This window comes from Wyeomyia smithii, chromosome 2 (assembly GCF_029784165.1).
Source record: "Wyeomyia smithii strain HCP4-BCI-WySm-NY-G18 chromosome 2, ASM2978416v1, whole genome shotgun sequence".
NCBI classification, from domain to species: domain Eukaryota; kingdom Metazoa; phylum Arthropoda; class Insecta; order Diptera; family Culicidae; genus Wyeomyia; species Wyeomyia smithii.
Window position 1 is genome coordinate 146,243,078 of NC_073695.1, and position 21,338 is coordinate 146,264,415.

The following is a 21,338-nucleotide window of genomic DNA, read 5'->3' on the forward strand; positions in this document are numbered from 1 at the left end:
TCCTATGCGTAACCCAGCAGTACTCAAACCAGTGACGTCATCACTTGCGATTTACAATCCCGCCAAATGCTTACAACTCCGAGAGACGGATCAGTAGAGATAAACGGGAGATAACACTACCACAGCAGCGGTGCGGATCAAATATAGCGCGAAACCAGGAGTTGGAGTTCAGTTGCCAGTCAATCACGATTAGGAAGGGTGTTCAGTCCAACCTGTTCAAACTGAAGCGACAGAGTAGCAGCGAGCGAACGACCTGACGGTTGAACAAAGGCGAGAGCTTGTTTCCCAAAAACGACTTTGCTGGAACTGTTTCAATTCGTCTCATATCGCTCGAAATTGTGACTCAAAGTACAGGTGCCGTAATTGTCACGAGTGACATTATACACTGCTGCATCAGTCTGCAAACCCATCCGCTTCGTCCAAAGGGACATCTAGCTTACCATCGAAACAGTCCATCACTCATACCCCGGGACAACCCTCAACCAGCAGATCGACGGAAGTCTGCATGGCAGCGCAAAGCTCGCCTCATAGTACGATTTTCTTAGCCACGATCGAAATTTGGATTGAAGATCGTTTTGGTAGTTTACACTCCGCTAGAGCCTTGATCGACTCTGGTTCATAATCAAACTTTGTCTCCAAGAAGTTGGCACGTCGTCTGTGCTTGCATCCTAGAAGAGTTAACGTTCCCATTACCGGCATTGGGGAGGCAACAGTCACGGCAACACAATCGATCAGTTCTACCATTTATTCCAAAGATAAGGTGTTCTTCAGCGCCCTGGAATTTCTCGTTCTTCCAACACCAACAGCACAGCTTCCCTCCTCGAACGTAGATGTCACTTCCTGGAATATTCCCGAAAATTCACGCTTGCTGATACGATGTTTAACGCTTCCGGAAGTATTGATGTGCTACTTGGTATCGATCAATTCCATAAGTACCTAAAGGATGGCAAAATAATCCTCGGAGAAGAAGCACCAGCTTTAATAGAAACAGTTGGGCTGACGTAGGTCGTTGCAACGGTAATAGTGTACCTTCGTCTCCTATCTGCCACACAGCCATTACCAAGAATACATAAGAGTCTGCAATGGAAAAATTTTGGGAGCTGGAGGCCCTTGAGTTTGATCGATTTCTTTCACCGGAGGAAGCATATTGCGATGCGTTTTATAAAAAGACAGTTGAACGTAATTCAAACGGGCGTTATGTTGTCCGCCTACCTCGGACAAAGGATCCGAGAGTTATACTTGGCGACTCCAAAGGCATCGCTTAAAAACGTCTGTTCAGTCTAGAACGCAGGCTTAATCGAGATGAAACTATCAAGGCTGCCTATCACGAATTTTTGGACGAATATATGCAACTCGGCCACATGCACCAAATCGTAGACACTTTTTCAGAAACAACCCCAAGTAGTTATCTCCCACACCACCCGGTTTTTAAAACAACGAGCAGCACGACAAAAACCCGGGTCGTTTTCGACGCGTCCTGTCGCACTACATCCGGTTATTCGCTGAATGACACCCTCCTTGTCGGGCCAGTAGTGCAGGAAGATCTTGTTTCCATAGTGATGCGGTTTCGGTCCAAGGCAATTGCACTTGTTGCGGACATTGAAAAGATGTACCGCCAAATCGAAGTTCATCCTGACGACCAACCCCTCCAGCAAATTCTTTGGCGAAAAAACACATCTGATCCAATTGCCACGTTTCAGTTACAAACCGTAGCGTGTGGAAGCGCATCCGCGCCTTTTCTCGCTACCCGTACACTCGTTCAACTCGCCGAAGACGAAGGCGAGGCATTTCCACTGGTAAAAAGGGATGTGCTGAAAGATTTTTACGTGGATGACTTTATCAGCGGTGCAAATGATATCTCAACCGCCCGTGTTATTCGTCACCAAACAAGTTTGTTACTCAAGTCCGGAGGATTCTCACTGAGAAAATGGGCGTCCAACTCATCAGAGGTGCTGGCAGATATACCCGCAGCCGATTTGGGTATGCAACCGTTCTACGATCTCTTTGACAACCAATCTGTAACTACCCTTGGTTTAATCTGGGAACCTGCATCAGATACGCTCCGTTTCAAAATCCAAATACCACTACCAGCAGCAACCCTCACGAGGAGAAACGTTCTCTCATACATCGCACAGATTTATGACCCATTAGGGATAATTGGCCCAGTTATATCCACCGCTAAGCTGTTTATGCAACGTTTATGGTCTTTAAGGACATCCGACGGGAAGATGTATACTTGGGATCAACCCTTACCGGAAAGGCTACAACGAGATTGGAGAGAATTTCACGCAACTGTAGACATGCTGAGCAGTATCCGAGTTCCAAGATTTGTGTCGATGATTGGATACTCCAACGTCCAACTACATTTTTTCTCCGACGCGTTGGAACACGCGTATGGGGCATGTGTTTACATGCGGTCTGAAAACGTAACTCACGATGTTTGCATTCAACTGCTCGCGGCTAAGTCAAAGATCGCACCCCTTAAAACCCGCCACAGCATCGCTCACCTAGAACTTTGCGGAGCACGTCTTGCAGCGCTACTGTTTAAAAAGGTAACCTTGTCATTTTTTTCTGGGTAGATTCTATGACGGTACTACAATGGTTGAACTCCAATGGTTGGAAGACATTCGTGGGAAACAGGGTGTCCCAAAATCAAGAACAGACCACTGGAAATCCTTGGAATCACGTGGCTGGTAGGGATAATCTGGCTGATGACATATCGCGTGGTCTAACACCATTACAACTCGTGCAAAACTCACGCTGGTGGGTGGGTCCAGAATGGCTCCGGCTCAGTAGCAACAATTGGCCAAGTCGTCCGTTAAGCAGCGAAAAAACATTTTTCAGCAAAGAACGTAAAGTATGCCTGCCAGCGATAGCAGCACCAACCAACGTTTTCGGGCAGCAGCTATTCAATAAATATTCGTCTTACAATAAACTGCGTAGAGTTGTTGCGTATTGTTTCCGATTTATGCACAAGTGGCACAAATATACAGCCAAAATACGTCCTAACGGGGCATGTGCGGCATCACCCAAAGCCTGGAATGAACCACCTGAGTACCTTACTGCGTTTGAGGTACAGACTGCTGAAGTGATTTTGTGTCGACTGGCTCAGAGTGACACTTTTCCTGAAGAGCTGAAAACATTAAGAAGAAATCAGTCAATTGATAGAAACTGTTCGATGAAATGGCTTAAACCGCAAATTTCTAGTGACGGTCTAATCAGAGTCGGTGGGCGCATAAGGCACTCTGAAGCTACTGAAGCGACAAAGCATCCGATCGTTATTTCCGGCAAACGTCGATTGGCACAGTTGTTAGCCGGCCACTTTCATAAGATATTGCTGCATGCAGGCCCGCAGCTAATGATGACATCTTGAGACAAAAATTTTGGATACTGAGTGGCAGAAATCTACTTAGACAAATATATCATCAATGCCACACTTGCTTCCGTCGAAAACCAATACTGATTCAGCAGACTCTAGTAGACCTGCCCAGTTCCAGAGTAACACAGTCAAGGCCATTAGCGGTTTCCGGTGTAGATTACTGTGGTCCAATTTACTTGCGAGGTGCTCATCGTCGATCTGGGCCGATAAAGGCCTATATAGCGGTCTTTGTTTGTTTTTCCACTCGTGCTGTCAACTTGGAACTAGTTGCAGATTTGTCAACAAAGGCATTTCCTGCCGCGCTGCGGAGATTTGTCGCTCGACGCGGCAAGGTTCGAGAATTGCATTCAGACAATGCTACAAATTTCAAGGGCGCCGCAAATGCGCTACATGATCTATACAAACTACTAAAATCTGATGACAACTGTCGTAAACTCCTTTTCGATTGGTGTGCCAACGAAGAAATCACTGGGAAGTTCATTCCACCTTGCGCTCCCCACTTTAGTGGATTGTGGGAGGCGGCGGTGAAATCTGCAAAAAAATCAGCTGCTAAGGCAAATTGGCAACACCGTAGTTACCCAAGAAGAGATGCAGACACTTCTCACCCAGGTCGAAATGTGTTTAAATTCTCGGCCACTTACCGAACAATCCAGCGACTCGTCCGATATGGAGGCTCTCACCCCTGGCCATTTCATGGTTGGGACTAATTTACAAGCGATACCAGAACCTGACTGGAAACAAACTTCGGAAAACAGGCTAACCCGCTGGCAATTGATGCAGAAAGGGCTCCAGGCTATTTGGAAGAGCTGGCATATCGAGTATCTACAGCAGTTGCAGGCCCGGTCGACAAGAGGGCTCAAGTCGGCTGTGGATATCCAAATCGGCAGACTGGTCATCATAAAGGACGACAATCTTCCTCCAGCTCAATGGGTGTTGGGCCGAATCACAAAACTTCACCCTGGTCGAGACGGCATAGTACGTGTTGTGTCATTGAAGACTGCAGGACCCAATGAGGTCATTCGTCTTGTGGTCAAAATTGCTTTGCTGCCATCCTATCAAGAATACAACTTTGCAACGAAGGTGATTTAATATAATATAATTTTGTTTTCCTATTTTCGGCAACCTGCTGCGAGCTAGGTACTTATATTAAAAACAAATAATACATAGAATTCAGACGTTAGGAATAGGCACTTGTAGACGTAATAAATCAGCATAGCTGTTTCAAGGTGGCCGGAATGTTCGGGCGAAATACCGAACTATAATGATTATGAAATTAAAACGCAATTTGTTCTTACTATTAAAAATATACTTAATATCAATATAAGCCATCTACCCCGAATCGAACCGGTTGTTCTAAAATATATTACATTAGAGAGGAGAGCACAAAATAAATGCATATGAGAATAAAAGAGACACACTGATATACTACACATTATAGCAAGAAACAAACACTACACCAAAAGTTATAACATATAACGTTTAATTTAGTACGCATTGATCACTCATATCTCCCAGATGGTCTCGAGGTACGATGCTGGCCTAACAAGCCAGTCGTCGTAGGTTTGAGTCTCGGCTCGGGAGAGACTGTTATTGTTAGTAGGATCGTAGCGCTAGCCCCGCAATTGTCCTGTACACTAAACAGTCGGCTGCGAAGTCTGTGTATAATAAAACAGAAGGTCAAGTTCTGAATCAGAATGTAGCACCAGGGCTTTGCTTTGCTTTGCTTTGATCACTCGAAGAATATAGTTATAGTTCACTATCGCTGCGGTTAATTTCTTTCATTCCGAGTCCAATTTCACTCCAAGGCTGGTCGTGTGGAATTTACTGATCCATCTCCTTGGCCAGAACAACGGTTTTGGAAGCCCGATTTCTTTATACCAGTTAGTGTCCGCGGAAGACGGGAGTGAAAACCTCCACAACGACTGTGAGTTTGGGCGGCTATCATTGGCAGAGACCGCGTGTCGTTAAGCAATCCTTCGTCAACCGGCATTTAATGTTACGATAATTAACAATAACTCAAATTTGAATTTGTGAGTCCAATTGAAAATGAAGTCTCACATTTCAATTTGATTTAATTTCTTCCCAGAATTTTTTACCTGTAGAAATAATTGAAACTAACTTGAATGAGAATAAATCAATTATTAAAAATTTCAAAAATATGCAAGCACCTGGTGACGATGGAATCTTTAATATATTAATCAAGCATCTCCCTGAGAGCACAATGGAATTTTTAGTGAAAATTTTAATTCCTGCTTCAAAATTGCATATTTTCCCAAATTATGGAAAAATGGAAAAATTACTCCAATGTTGAAACCGGATATGAATCCAGCTGAAGTTTCAAGTTATCGACCAACCAATTTGCCTTCTTCAATAAGTAAACTGTTTGAGAGAATTATTCTTAACAGAATGATGACAATGATGTCACACATCAACGAAAATTCAATTTTTGCAGATGAACAGTTTGGATTTCGCCATGGGCATTCCACAACTCATCAATTGCTCAGAGTTACTAATATGATACGAAAGTTATTCCACTGGAGCTGCTCTTTTAGACATAGAAAAAACATTCGACAGTGTTTGGCATAAAGGTTTGATTGCGAAATTGCAAACATTTAATTTTCCAATTTTCCTAATCAAAATTTTGAAAAATTATCTTACTGATCGAACTCTGCAGGTTGTCTATCAGAATTCAAAATCTGATAGATTTCCTGTCAGAGCAGGTGTGCCTCAAGGTTCTGTCTTGGGCCCAGTCCTGTACAACATATTCACTTCAGATCTTCCTGATACAGGATGCACAAAGTCATTGTTCTGCGATGACACAAGCAATTCCGTAAAAGGAAAAAGTCGTCGTGTCATATGCAGTCGATTGCAGAAAAGTTTGGATATTTTTTCTTCCCATCTGCAAAAGTGGAAAATCTCTCCCAATGCTTCTGAAACTCAAATGATAATTTTTCTCCATAAGACTAGGGCTTCTTTTCTCAAGCCAAACATTAATCACGTAGTCAAGATGAATGGGGTTATTTTAAGTTGGTCTGACAAGGTTAAGTACTTGGGACTAATTTACGATAAAAACTTATTTTCAAAGAGCACATTGTATACTCTCAAAGCCAAGTGCATCAAATATACGAGATGTTTATATCCTCTCATTAGCAGGAATTCTAAACTTTGTTTAAAGAACAAACTTTTGATTTACAAATAAAGGGGGAGCTGGTAGCCACAAGGTTACAGAGTCCGCCTTGATAAGCAGATGGTCGTGAGTTCGAATCTTGTTATAGAAGCAGGTCATTTTTAATTATCAAAGGACTTAAGCATGGGTTAATTCTCAGGCTCCTCATCACCACCACCGCCACTCCCTAGAATCACCTAGCGATATGCTTCTAAAATAACTTTGCTCTTGCATCGATAGAACCGCGATACACACATGCCCTCCACTCCGTTCTCGTAATGAAATAACATTTGTACGTCTCTGGGATTGGGTTCTTTGGGTAGACGAACGCGCGCGTCGTCGCTCTCTAGCAGTCGATAGAATTAGAATCGCGATACTAAATACGGTGAAATTTCGAAAAGGAATGCGACAAACACACTAACACAAATCTCCTCCATACCCGTGATGCTTGTGGAGTGTGCAGGAGTATATTCGGCTCTCTAGTAGCAACAAGTATCGAACTAACTTTCCTTTCCTTCCTTCCTTTGATCTACGTTCTGGACCGGCAGGCGTCGGTACTGATCAGCATGCAGGGATCATTGGAGATGCACATCGAATAACTAAAAATCCCAAGCAATAATTGATAAATTCCATGTGCAATTCCGGTCGATCCTGGTCAGTAACGAAGTGGCAACCGGTGGTGACCAATCAAGCTCAAGCTCAAGCTCAAACTTTTGATTTACAAATAAATTTTTAGACCGGCAATGCTTTATGCTGTACCGATCTGGTCAAGTTGCTGTTTAACAAGGAAGAAAACGCTCCAAAGGATTCAGAATAAAATTCTGAAAATGATTTTGTAGCGTCCTCCTTGGTTTGGTACACACGAATTATATAGACTTACTGGTGTTGAACCATTAGAAGCTATGTCAAATAAAATTATTAATAATTTTCGACAAAAACCGTTGCAATCCTTAATTGCTACGATGAGCTTTCTTTATAGCCAATAAGTTAGCAATTAAGTTAGTTATAAGTTTACTTTCCCTTTTCTGACAAGTAGGTTTAAATCCCTACGAATGATAAGTCCCAATTGCGCAAACAAATCCTAACAATTAAAATTACAAATTTCTAACAGTGTTGAGAAGTCACCATTTGTGATTGGACACACATACTTATCTTCTATCTTCTTCTTCTATCAATCTATATCTATAAATGCGACTGTCTGTCTGTCTGTCTGTCTGTTCCCTATAGACTCAAAAACTACTGAACCAATTGTCGTGAAAATTTCTACATAGAAGTTTTCGAGTACGGGGAGTAACCCTAAAATATTAGTTTTGCTCTATCTCATAAGCGTAGGCAAGGAGAGGTAAATTGGTGGTTTAAGATCGTAGAATCTTTCTCTCCGATAACCGTGCAAATTAATTTACAGATGTTTTTGAAAAAGCAGATAGTATATGAAGTAGAGAGAACGAAAAATAAGCGAACTGGAAATATGATACAGATTTGGAAAAATATACCACATCCCGACGGGAAACAGGAAGATTGCGGGTTCAAGTCCCGTCGAGATGCGGTATATTTTTCCAAATCTGTATCATATTTCCAGTTCGCTTATTTTTCGTTCTCTCTACTTCATATACTGTCTGCTTAATAAACTTGCGTGTTAACGGGAAAAAGCCGTTGTTAAAAAAAGAAATTTAGTTCGAAAAATGTAGCCGTACGGAGCACCTTCCGTAGTTGTGTCGCACTTGCAAGCACGACGCAGACTGACTTTGGTCTCGATCACACAGGTCTATAAGAATTATCAGCATCAGCTGACTCTTCTGTGTGTGATGAGACATTTTTTTCAGTCTATAAATAACGCTTGCACAGCAGTGTGTGTAGTTAGGGATAAGCAATAGAATGAGTCGGCAGCGGAATGTGATACGATATAGATTGTGGGACAGTACTACTGTCCCCCGTAGTTTAATTGGTCTAAACACCATGCCTCCGGCAACACCAATTAACAAGGAGATTGCGGGTTCAAGTCCCGTCGGGATGCGGTATATTTTTCCAAATCTGTGTCATTTTTCCAGTTCGCTTATTTTTATTTCTCTACTTCATATACTGTCTTTTTTTTTTTTTTCTTCACATAACATTTATTTGACACGGCACAAATACAATTTAATGTTTAACGGCGCCAATTATATCTGATGACTTAAAAACTAAAGCAAATTTTTTATCCTCGCTGCCGACTACGAGCTGAAATTAAGTCTAACTTAAAACTAGCATGGGATTTCCAATCAGTGTTTTGTTGTTCAATGGTCGTCTGATAATCGTCGAATGGCATGTATGGATTCGTTCTGCTGAGCCACGATGTCGTGAGTTGGGACAGAGGCTCGTAGTCCTTGGGTCCTGGTTCTATTGTGCGGGGTCTGGTTGCTGGTTTTGTGCTTAAGGTTCAAACGTGTTCTTGTCGTTTTGTTGGGTGTAGACGGAGGGGAACGGGACTAGACTGGGGCGTGGATGGATTTCAGGAAAACGTATATAAGGGACATGTAGGATAGGTCACGGCTCGCCAAGACATCACGAACAGGAACAGCCGGCTGTCTACCCTCGGCCTGCAGGGAAGCTATTAATTTAGACCTGGCGTCACGGTGTACAGGGCATGACCAAACCACATGCTCTATGTCGTGATAACCTTCACCACAGGCACAGATACCACTTTCCCCGAGCCCAACACGACGGAGGAGCGCGTCAAATCTATAGTGATTGGACATAAGCCGGGACATCACGCAAATGAAATCCCGACCTACATCCAACCCCTTGAACCACGGGTTCGTCGATACTTTGGGGATTATGGAATGTAACCACCTTCCCAATTCCCCTCTGGTCCAAGCATTTTGCCAACTGAAGATCGTATTCTGACGTACAAGTGCGAAAAATTCATTAAAGGCAATTGGTCTTTCATAAATATCACCGTTTGTTGCGCCCACCTTAGCCAAAGAGTCCGCTTTCTCATTACCCGGTATCGAGCAGTGAGAAGGGACCCACGCTAAGGTAATCTGAGTAGATTTTTCGGATAAAGCACTCAGATGTTCCCGTATTTTCCCCAGGAAATACGGAGAGTGCTTAACATCTTTCATCGATCGGAGAGCCTCAATGGAACTGAGACTGTCCGTAAAGATGAAATAATGGTCCGTGGGCATTTTTTCGATAATCCCTAGGGTGTACTGAATTGCAGCTAATTCTGCGACGTAAACAGAAGCAGGATTATCGAGCTTATGGGAGACGGTTAAATTGTTATTGAAGATACCGAAGCCAGTGGACCCATCAAGAAGTGATCCGTCAGTGTAGTACATATTGTCGCAGTTGATGTTTCGATATTTATTGGAAAAAATTTTAGGGATCTGCTGCACGCGTAAATGATCCGGGATTCCACGAGTTTCTTCTATCATGGATGTATCGAAAAACACAGTAGAATAAGAAGTATTTGATAAGTCGACACGATTTGGAATATTCGAAGAAGGGTTAATATTTTGGGACATGTGATTGAAATACAATGTCATAAAACGGGTTTGAGAATTAAGTTCGATTAACCTTTCAAAATTTTCAATCACGGGACGGTTCAAGACCTCACATTTGATTAGAATACGAGAAGACAGGCTCCAGAAGCGGTTTTTCAATGGTAGTACTCCAGCTAAACCTCCAAACTCATCGTATGGGTCGACTGCATGCAACCTAAGGCGATACGCAAACAACGATATTGTATTCGCTCCAGTTTGATCAAATGTGTGTTTGCTGCGGAGCGGAAGCAGAAACACCCGTATTCAATAACAGACAATATCGTTGTTTGGTAAAGCCTTATAAGGTCTCCTGGATGGGCTCCCCACCATTGTCCGGTTATTGTACGAAGAAAATTCACTCTTTGTTGACATTTTTTCATCAGATACCTCACGTGACAACCCCAGGTGCCTTTAGAGTCGAACCAGACACCAAGATATTTGTGTACCAAAACCTGAGAAATCGTTTTACCCATTAATTGTGTTTGAAGCTGAGCAGGTTCATGCTTCCTAGAAAAAACTACTATCTCAGTCTTCTCCGGAGAGAATTCGATACCTAGCTGTAAAGCCCAAGCAGACAAATTGTCCAAGGTATCTTGCAATGGTCCTTGCAAATCGGCAGCTTTGGCTCCTGTAACAGAGATTACACTGTCGTCTGCAAGTTGTCTTATCGTGCATGAATTTGCCAGACATTCGTCGATGTCATTTACATAAAAGTTGTAAAGAAGGGGGCTTAAACATGAGCCCTGGGGAAGACCCATGTAGCTAATGCGAAAAGTTGCCAAATCGCCATGCGTAAAATGCATGTGTTTTTCGGACAACAAATTATGCAAAAAATTGTTCAAAATTGGAGAAAATCCTTGTCGGTGAAGTTTACCCGAAAGAATGTCAATAGAAACGGAATCAAAAGCCCCCTTAATGTCCAAGAACGCAGACGCCATTTGTTCTTTACGAGCATACGCCAGCTGAATATCTGTTGAAAGCAACGCAAGACAATCATTCGTCCCTTTGGCACGGCGGAAGCCAAATTGAGTTTCTGATAGTAGACCATTTGATTCGACCCAGTGGTCTAAACGACGGAGTATCATTTTTTCCATCAATTTCCGGATACAGGATAGCATTGCAATCGGCCTATAAGAGTTGTGATTAGAAGCTGGTTTCCCTGGTTTTTGGATGGCGATCACCTTCACTTGCCTCCAATCCTGCGGTACAATGTTTTGCTCCAGGAACTTATTGAACAAGTTCAACAAGCGCCTCTTGGCATTGCCGGGTAGATTCTTCAACAAGTTGAATTTGATTCTATCTAATCCAGGCGCGTTATTGTTACAGGACAGGAGGGCAACTGAAAGTTCTGCCATCGTAAAAGGTGATACTATCGCGTCGTGGCCCGGAGACGCATCGCGAACAATATTTTGCTCAGGAACAGAGTCCGGACATACTTTCCTGGCAAAATCAAATATCCACCTACTTGAAGACTCCTCGCTTTCGTTGACCGTTACGCGATTCCGCATTCTTCGGGCTGTGTTCCAAAGAGTGCTCATCGATGTCTCCCTCGACGTCTCGTTCACGAACCGACGCCAATATCCACGTTTCTTTGCTTTAGCCAAGCTTTTAAGCTTGGTATCAAGCTCCGAATACCGTAAATAGTCGCCAGGTATACCTCCCGTCTGGTAGGCCTTAAACGCGTCGGATCTTTGCGTGTAGACATCGGAGCACTCTTGGTCCCACCACGGAGTGGGAGGCCGTTCTTTGATCGTTACGCCGGGATATTTCTTCGTTTGGGCTTGCAACGCGGCGTCGAGAATCAAGCCCGCGAGGAGGTTGTATTCTTCAAGTGGTGAATGATGTTGAATCGACTCGACCGCTTTTGAAATCATTTCCTCGTATAACTTCCAATCGACATTTCGTGTGAGGTCATACGGAATGTCAATTGGTCGCATGCGAGTTGACCCGTTAGTAATTGAAATAAGAATAGGCAGATGGTCGCTACCGTGAGGATCGAGGATTACCTTCCATGTGCAATCCAACCGTAGCGACGTCGAACATAAGGATAGATCCAAAGCGCTTGGGCGCGCTGGAGGTTTCGGGATACGTGTCATTTCACCGTTGTTTAAAATAGTCATGTCGAAGTCATCGCAAAGGTTATAGATTAAAGAGGAGCGGTTATCATTGTATGGGGAACCCCAAGCCACGCCATGAGAGTTGAAGTCTCCCAAAATCAAACGTGGCGAGGGAAGAAGTTCTATTAAATCAAAGAGCAGCCGTTGCCCAACCTGTGCTCTGGGGGGAATATATATTGAGGCAATACAAAGCTCTTTACCTTGTATTGTCATTTGACATGCGACAACTTCGATGCCTGGAATCGAGGGGAGGTTAATACGATAGAAAGAATAGCACTTTTTAATCCCTAAAAGTACTCCTCCATATGGGGTGTCTCGATCAAGGCGAATAATATTAAAATCATGGAAGTTGAGATCAATATTTGAAGTAAGCCAAGTTTCACAAAGGGAAAATGCATCGCATTTGTTTTTATTTATCAAAACTTTAAACGAATCAATTTTTGGTAAAATACTTCTACAATTCCACTGTAAGACAGAGATAGAATCCTTCATATACGCAGTTGAATTAGGCATCGAAGGATACAATCGCTGCAAGGAGAGGCCATTGGGCAGTCAACTGCTTCAAAAATGATCTAACTGTTGGGAGGAATGCTGTAAGAAAAATTTTAATTGGATCGGGTACATTGAAAGTTTCAAAAATCCAGTCCACAATGTCAGAAAATTTCACTAATCCAGAGTTTGTTTCATCAACTGGGAGTGTAAAAGGAGCAACTGGGGTTTTAGATGTTCCTGGCAGTGCTGGGAACTCCTTCTGGGACTTTAAATTTGCCAGCCCAGGAGGAGTTTGCTTCGGTTTTTCCGCAGCACTGTTTGGTTTGTTTGTAACTTTCATTTCACTTTGAGAAATCTTAGGACCTTTTCTGGGAAGTTTAGAGGAGGAAATATTTTTCCTCTTTCTAGACTCCCCAGGATTGGCGTAAGATGCTCCCGCTGGTGAATCGTCAGAATCGGTTTCCTCAGAGGGCAACAGATCGAAGGGGTTCGAAGTAACGGGAGAAGTGGTAACGGTCTTCTTCAGCATGTCAGCGTAGGAACGCTTTGAACGCTCTTTGAGAGACCGTTTTATTTTATCCCTGCGCTGCATGTACACCGCACATGTCGAGAGCTCATGCAGATTTTCTCCGCAGTGAATACACTTTTCAGCGTTAACACTGCAAGAATCTTCCGCATGAGACTCCCCACACTTGCCACAACGTGCCTTATTGCAGCAGTAGGCGGCTGTATGGCCTAACTGCTTGCAATTCAGGCAGCTCATGACGCGGGGCACGTAGAGCCTCACAGGGAGACGAACCCGGTGGATCGAGACGTGGCTTGGTAGTGCAGACCCGGCGAACGTAACTCGAAACGAGTCTGACGGAGTGTATACTGTTTTGCCACCGATGATCGATGCTGACCGCAATTGCTTGCAGTCGAGCACCTTTACTTCGGGACACGTTTTGTTCTTAAAGCACCCTTTGGCACTTTGCAGTATACACTCGACGGACAGACTCGAATCGGTTATGACACCGTCGATCTCCACGTCTCGTGCGGGTATGTAAACGCGATACTCGCGTGTGAAGAGCTCAGAGCAAGCTATGTCGTTGGCCTCTTTCAGGTTACCGACCACGACACGGAGCTTGTTAGGCCGGACCTTGGAAATTTCGGTCACGCCCTTGTACTCCTTCGTCAGGTCTTTAGAAATCTGCAAGAGGTTCAACTTTTTCGATTTCGGTCCTGCCTTTGGCCGAAAATAAACAGTATAGCTGCCCTGGGCTCCGTCTGGGTAAAGCCTGGGGCGAGGGGGGACTGAAGAATGAACAGGGGAGGGGGTAACAGAAGGGTCAGGGTCAGAGGGGTTCGGGGATGGTGGCGCGGGAGGCGAGGGATCTACATCCATCGCGCTAAGTTTAGCGCACTAGCGCTGACAAGAACACGTACCTTTTTATTTCTCCCTTCCAGTAAGGTTGGTTGTCCGATCGTTCGAAGTAGCAGCCGTTACAGCCAGCAGCACCAATACAGCAGCACCAAACAGCCACCAGCAGCGAGCCAGGTGTGAGATCACTCCACACAGCGATACAACTCGCTGACACTGATGGCTTCTTCTTTTTCCTCGTTTGTGTCTCGTCCACTGCTGTAGCACAATCCAGCCAGCAGCCAAATCGGCTTACGCACCAGCTGGCAGTCACGATGCGAAACAGTTGCACAAAGGAACGACCTTGAACCCGGATTTATTTCACTCGACCAGGCAAACAATGCCAACACTTGTTCACACGTCTTTTGTTTTATACTCTATCGGACCGATCACCAAACACGTCCAGTACTGATGCGTGTTCGGCACAGAATGATCATATACTGTCTGTTTAATGAACTTGCGTGTTAACGGGAAAAAGCCGTTGTTAAAAATAGAAATTTAGTTCGAAAGATGTTTTTGAGTCTACGATGTATTTATGCCACGTTACGATGACCTTTTTGTATCTCAGAGTCGTCGTAAGGATGAGGGGGGAGGTTAACTATGTCAATCTTTGATTAATTTAAAACTGCCAGACCGATCTGTATTAAATTCGGTATGTAGAATCTATAATAGCTGATGTACTTTTACCTATTCCATAAGCGTGGCAAGGGGGGGGGGGGTAAATTAACTCTTTGTAAGCTCTTCAACACCTAACTTGCTCACTGTACCAATTTCAATCGGTGGGTGTGTGGGTGTGTAAGGAGGGAATGTTTAAATTTTGTTGTTTGTAAATTATTAAATTGCACATCGTGGAAATTTATATACAGGTGATTTGGAATATAAGGTTTTCATCTGAGACTTCACTATATCTCAGTGGCGTAGGTAAGAAAAAAGAGGGGGGGGAGATGAATGTTGTCAACCTTTATTAATTTTTAAACCGCTCATCCGATTATTATTTAATTCGTTAAATAAAGGTCGTATAGAAGCGTATATGCTTCTATCACTTTAAATTATGTCTATCTCATACAGGAAGGAAAAAAACGGAGACGAGAGCAACTACAAATTTGTTTATTGTAAACTCCTAATCGAAAAACATGAACACTTCTAAATACCAAACAAGATCACTGTGATATTCTGTAAACGCGAGTTCTCAAATACGAGGTACATTCCCGTGATATTGAATTTTCTGTATCTCAGTGGCATAGTTAAAAGGAGGGGAAATAACAACAACCGTCATTATTTTTGAACCGTCTAATAGTTCATCTTGGAAATTTGTATCTAGAGGTTTTTGCGTATCGGATTTGTTTCTAATATATTAGTGTCGCTTCATTCCACTAGCGTGTGCAAGAGGGAAGGGATTGAATTTTTCGTATTGCAAATTAGAGATTGTTAATTTTTACCATCATTTATTTTAATTGCAGGGTGAATTAATTCTTAAGGGTGTTTTATTGATGTTGGTTTCCAACGAATTTTCTTCGTTTTCACAACGATGGATTGCGAAATTAGTTATGCCTCTATCAATATGCGGCCAAATTGTAATGTTATCACGTGAACTATTGAAAAATGTGGAGACATGTTTTGAACTCAACTGGCTAATATTGGTATTTTCGAATCCGAAAATCAACCCAAGTTGTCAAGATGACATTCTCCGGTTTCTGAAAAACATTCCAAAATGGTCCAATACCACCCAATATAAATATTTCTTAAACCAGAACAGTGCCGAGACTGAAAATCAAATCTAGACGTCAACTTGAAATGGCGACTTCGATTATCAAATACCGCCCATTATGGTTTGTTATGGAACCAAAATGATACCCAGCAACCGAAAACCGGCTCCAGACAGCATTTTAAAATTCAAAATGACGATTTCCAGTTTACAGTCTGAAATGACCGAATACCACCCAACATCGTTACTTTCGGAATCGAGATATTGCCCAGAGACCTGGAATCAACTCTAGATACTATTTTGAAATCAAAGATGGTGACTTCCGTTTTCCGAAAATGACCAAATATCACCAAATATGGGCACTTCTGCAATCAAGATGATGCACATAGGCCAAAAATCGTCCCTAGACGCCATTTTGAAATTCGAAGTGGCAACTTCCGGTTGCCGAAAAACAGCCAAAAATAGTCATTCCAGAACCGAGATGAAATACAGGATGGCGACATTCGGTTACCGAAAATGACCAGATACTACATTGAATCGACTTCACTGACCATTTTGAAATCCAATATGATGGTTTCCGGTTTCTGGAAACCCACTTATAATGACCGAGCACCAACGAAATGATGCCAAGAGACCTAAAATCAATTCAAAACGCCATTTCGAAATCCAAGATGGTGGCTTTCGGTTTCCAGAAATCACCAAATACCACCCAAAATGGCTAGATCCGTAATCAAGATAATGCTCATAGGCCAGAAATCAACCTTTGACGTCAAATTTTAATTCGAAGTGGCAATTTCGGGTTATTGGAAAACGGTCAGGAATTATCATTTAGGAATCGAGATGATGCCCGGATACCGGAGAACAAATCCATATGCCAGTTTGAAATCCAAAATGGCAACTTCCGGCTCTCGGGAAACAGCTTTCAATGGCCAAACACCACCCAATATCGGTATTTCAAATGGTGCCCAAAGACCGTGAATCAAATCCAGACCGTGAATCAAATCCAGACCGTGAATCAAATCCAGAAAATGACAAAAAATCACCCAACACAGGCATTTCTGTAATCGAGATGATGCACGTTGGCCAAAAATCGTCCCAAGACACTATTTTGAAATTCGGAGTGGCAACTTTCGGTTGCTGGAAAACAGACAAAAAGCCGACAGTCCAGAACCGAGATGATGCCCATGGATCGGAAATCAGTCCAGACGCTATTCAAAAATGCAAGATGGCGACGTCCGGTTACCGAAAATGACCATTTACCAATAATAACCAACGGCCGAAAATCGACTTCATTGACTATTTTGAAATCCAATATGGCGACTTCCGGTTTCTAGAAAACAACATAGGGTAATCGCTCCATTATTCATCTCAACAGCTAGGTGCACCTATATTCATCTTATTTCTCTCATTTGACCAATTTAACGTCAAATTTCTACAAATTTTTGAAAGTAAATCTATTTGCTTCTCGATTTTGTCAAGTGGTTGAATGTATTACGTTGAAAATATGGTAAAATTTGACGATAAATTGATCAAAAAGGCGTGATGAGATGAATATAGGTACTGAGATGAATATAGGAGCGATTACCCTATAATGACCAAACACCCCTCAATATGGGTATTTCTGGAATCGAAATGATGCCAAAAGACCTTTAATCATACAAGACGCTGTTTAGAAATCCGAGATGGTGACTTCCGGTTTTCAGAAATCTCCAAACATCACCCAAAATGGGTATTTCCGTTATCGAGATGATGTACATAGTCCAAAAATCAACTTCTGACGCCATTTTTCAATCCGAAGTGGCAACTTCCGGTTGTGGGAAAAAGGCCAGAAATATTTATTTCGTAGTCAAAATGATGCCCGCAAATATTTATTTCGTAGTCAAAATGATGCCCGCAGACTGGAGAACAAATCCAGACGCCGTTTTGCAAGTCAAGATGACGATATCTGGCTACTGGAAACAACCAAATACCCCCAATATAGGTGTTGCACAGAAGCTAAAAATTTAAGATCCTGGAAAAAGGCCAAAACGGATCATTCCGGAATCGATATGATACCCAGAGATTGGAAATCAAATCCAGATGCCATTTTAAAACCCAAGATGGTGATATCCGGTTTCCGCAATACCGAATACCGAATACCAGGCGCCAAATCCAAGATGGTGATTTTCGGTTTCTGGAAAACACCCAAAATGATGGGTGATAGTTCTAGACATAAACATGTTAATACAAGATAATCCATCATAATTATTGAACTCATCTTTTGTAATCGTTCTCGAATGCAATAATGCAAACTAATGTAACAACAGCTTTATGTAGTTCTACGTCAAATTTGCGGTTGTGGCTTCGAACACAACATTACAAAATGAATATCTCAATAAAATTAAAATAAATTGGACTTTTACTGATACTATTGATTCAGGTGAGCTTTTTTACTACGATTCTCTACGCGTATTTTCGAATCAGCGGTTTTTCACAAGGTACGTATACCCCACGTTAGAAACACTGACTGTATAGGCACCAACACTTTTATAACTAAACTATCTTATAATGACGGAAATAATTGTTTACCACCCAACTTTAACAGTTGAGGGAGTTATCACAATGAATGGATACCCATTTATTTGTAAAACGAATACACTTTTCAAATTATTTTTAATCGAAATAACCGACTTCAATTCATTCATGTTTGGTATGTGAGTCTTTTTGCACGTGTTACTTGATTAGAGACTTGGGTAATGCTTGAGCTGTTCCTAGCCAAAATAATAAACCTAGTATCAGAACATTCCGTAAAGTTTTTAAATTCTTTTCGAATGTATTTGTTAGAGTTTTAATAGAAATCGGAACACACGATGTCTCTGGTTGAAGAGCTTATCCAAACAAAATTAGTATCGTTTTAATACTCGTCATTCGAAAGCTTGAGCTGTCCCCTTTAATATCCTACCAAAATTGAAATGTTCTATCGGGGGGTCTAGAACAATTTGTTTTCGAACATATATTTGTAATTGAAAAACTAGTAAAATGGAAATAAATAACATGTTTCAGAAATACAAAAAGTTATCAGGGTTGTCTGATCGTACTGAAATATTCAGGGTTATCTTTATTTATATAACAAAACAAAGCTTTACATAATATCAGATTTTTTGAAAAGTGTTAGGTGGGATAAAAAAAAACCTTGAAAATTTGGAGTCGAAAATCAGCTGAAAACAAATAAAATGTTGTGACTTTGATTAAACTGATTTAGATTGATGATTTTAATTGATGATTGATCTGATTAATTTCTTCGACATTCTTTTCTATAAAAAAAATAAAATGCCGGTTGTTAAGAGTTGCTGTCGTGGTTTCATTATAGGATATTTGCATTTTTCTTCAAAAAATGGTGATTATTGCAGCTCTTTTTTGCAACAAAACTGGACCCGTATCTAAGCTATACGTTTTATAGAGCAACTCAAGAGCTTTCATTTGATGTTATTAAAAAATGCGCTGTTTTAGCAACGACCGAGATAAGTTCATTATTCATACATGTTTTAAATCATTATTTAAACCCATTGTGTCAGGAGCGCAACTCCGTTTTGCATCGATGTCCCCCAATCGAGCTTAAATTTCCAGGGTTTGTTCATCCATGAAATAATTTGTACATATAAGTTTTTTTGGGAAAGGAGTTATTGGGGTGAAATGCAGAGTGGGATTCGGGTGTTGGGGGCCCGGGACATAAATTTTCGTGTGGCCTCTTTTCTCAAAAAAATTAGTTGAGATGATTTAACGCTTCGCAGGAAGGTGACGAGCAAAACAAAAAAGAAAGGTCTCCAACCTGTATTCACGTCTGGTTTAGAACCAGGGGGGCCCCTCGTATCGGAAGGCCCGGGGCATTCCCCCCCCCCACCTTAAATCCGGGCCTGGTGAAATGGCATTTTAAACTCTAATGTCCAAGTGCCTGTAAAATAATAATGTTACTGTAACTTTGAGTAGAATGCATAAATTTTTCGGCAATTTGGAATGCTTATTGTACCATTAAGAATGTTTAAAGTACTGGCTACTAGAGATGGTCGGGTTTGGCTTTTTTCAAACCCGTACCCGAATTTTGTTTTTCGATTAAAACCCGAACCAGACCTGAACCCGACACTTTTTTTCCGATCAAACCCGAACCCGAAAATTTTATTTTCGGGGAACCCGAACCCGACCCGAACCGGAAGCTGTGAAACCCGAGCCCGACCCGAACCCGAGATAGTTTTTTTGGAGGTCAATTTTTTAAACCAATTGGAGACTAGGATGTTATAGAGCTATAGCCTGCTATAGCCAGCAAATTAAATGTAGGTACAAATGGAGTTGCGCTCCTTGTGTAGCAGGTTCAAATGATGGTCTAAACCTTGTTATGGAAAAAACCGATAAACGATGCACTTTTTGAATACGTCCAATAAAAGCTCTTGAGTTGATTTATAAAACGTATTGTTTAATTGTAAGCCTCACTTCTGATGACAAAAAAAACTCAAGAAATCACTATGTTTTTGAAGAAAATGTAAGTATCTAATTATGTAACCTCGACAGCAACTTTTAATAACCGACATTGAATATTTTTATAGGATAGAATTACCATATCAATTTTCAAAGATATCGATTCAGCGTACAAAAAGATATAGCTTTTTTTGCCTTTTCAGCAATTTTGTACTCAAAATTTTTGAGTCTTTTTTACCCCACTTTACCCTTTTCAAAAAATCTAAGATTATTGCAAATATTGTTTCAGTATATGAAAAAACAAAACTTGAAGGCTTCAACACTATCTGATCGGGCGCCTAAGCACCTAAATCTCTTGATAAGTATACATAGTTCCCATTCCACCAGCTTTTCGAGTACAAAAAAAAAAGTCTGGAAAAAAAACTGTTCTGGACCCCCCGATAGAACATTTCAATTTTAGTAGCACATTAAAGGGGACACCTTGAGCTTTCGAATGATGAGTATAAGAGCGATACTATTTTTTTCGGATAAGTTTCTTCTACCAGAGACACCGTGAACACTGTAGAAACATGATTCAGAAAAACAGTTTTTAGGGGAGAATACATTGAGCCTTATAAATATAACCCGGTAATGTTAATATTTGATCAAAATTATGTACATTCGATAGATATGCGGTTACCGTAAACCTAATGGCGCAGCTACGCGGGCCGGGTATCAGCTAGTATATCTATAAATGCGAATGTCTGTCTGTCTGTCTGTTCCCTATAGATTCAAAAACTACTGAACCGATTGCCGTGAAAATTTGTACATAGGGGTTTTCAAGTACGGGGAGTAACCCTAAAATATAAGTTTTGCTCCATCTCATAAGCGTATGCAAGGGGGGGGGGGGTAAATTGGTGGTTTATGACCGTAGAAACTTTCTCCCCGATAACCGTGCAAACTTATTTACTCAAAAACTGAGTCTAAGATTTATTTTTGCCACGTTACTGTCCGACGACCTTTCTGTATCTCAGAGGCGAGACGAGGGCAACTAAAAATTTGTTCATTGTAAATTCCTAAACGCCAAACATGAACACTTTTAAACACCAAACAAGATCACTGTGTTATTCTGTT

The 21,338-nt window shown here is 41.7% G+C and overlaps 1 protein-coding gene across 1 annotated transcript in view; it reads right to left on the reverse strand.

The window, feature by feature from the left end:
• LOC129720030 (JNK-interacting protein 3) overlaps positions 1-21,338 on the reverse strand; it is a 600,772-nt gene that overhangs the window by 304,092 nt on the left and 275,342 nt on the right. The window lies entirely within an intron of this gene.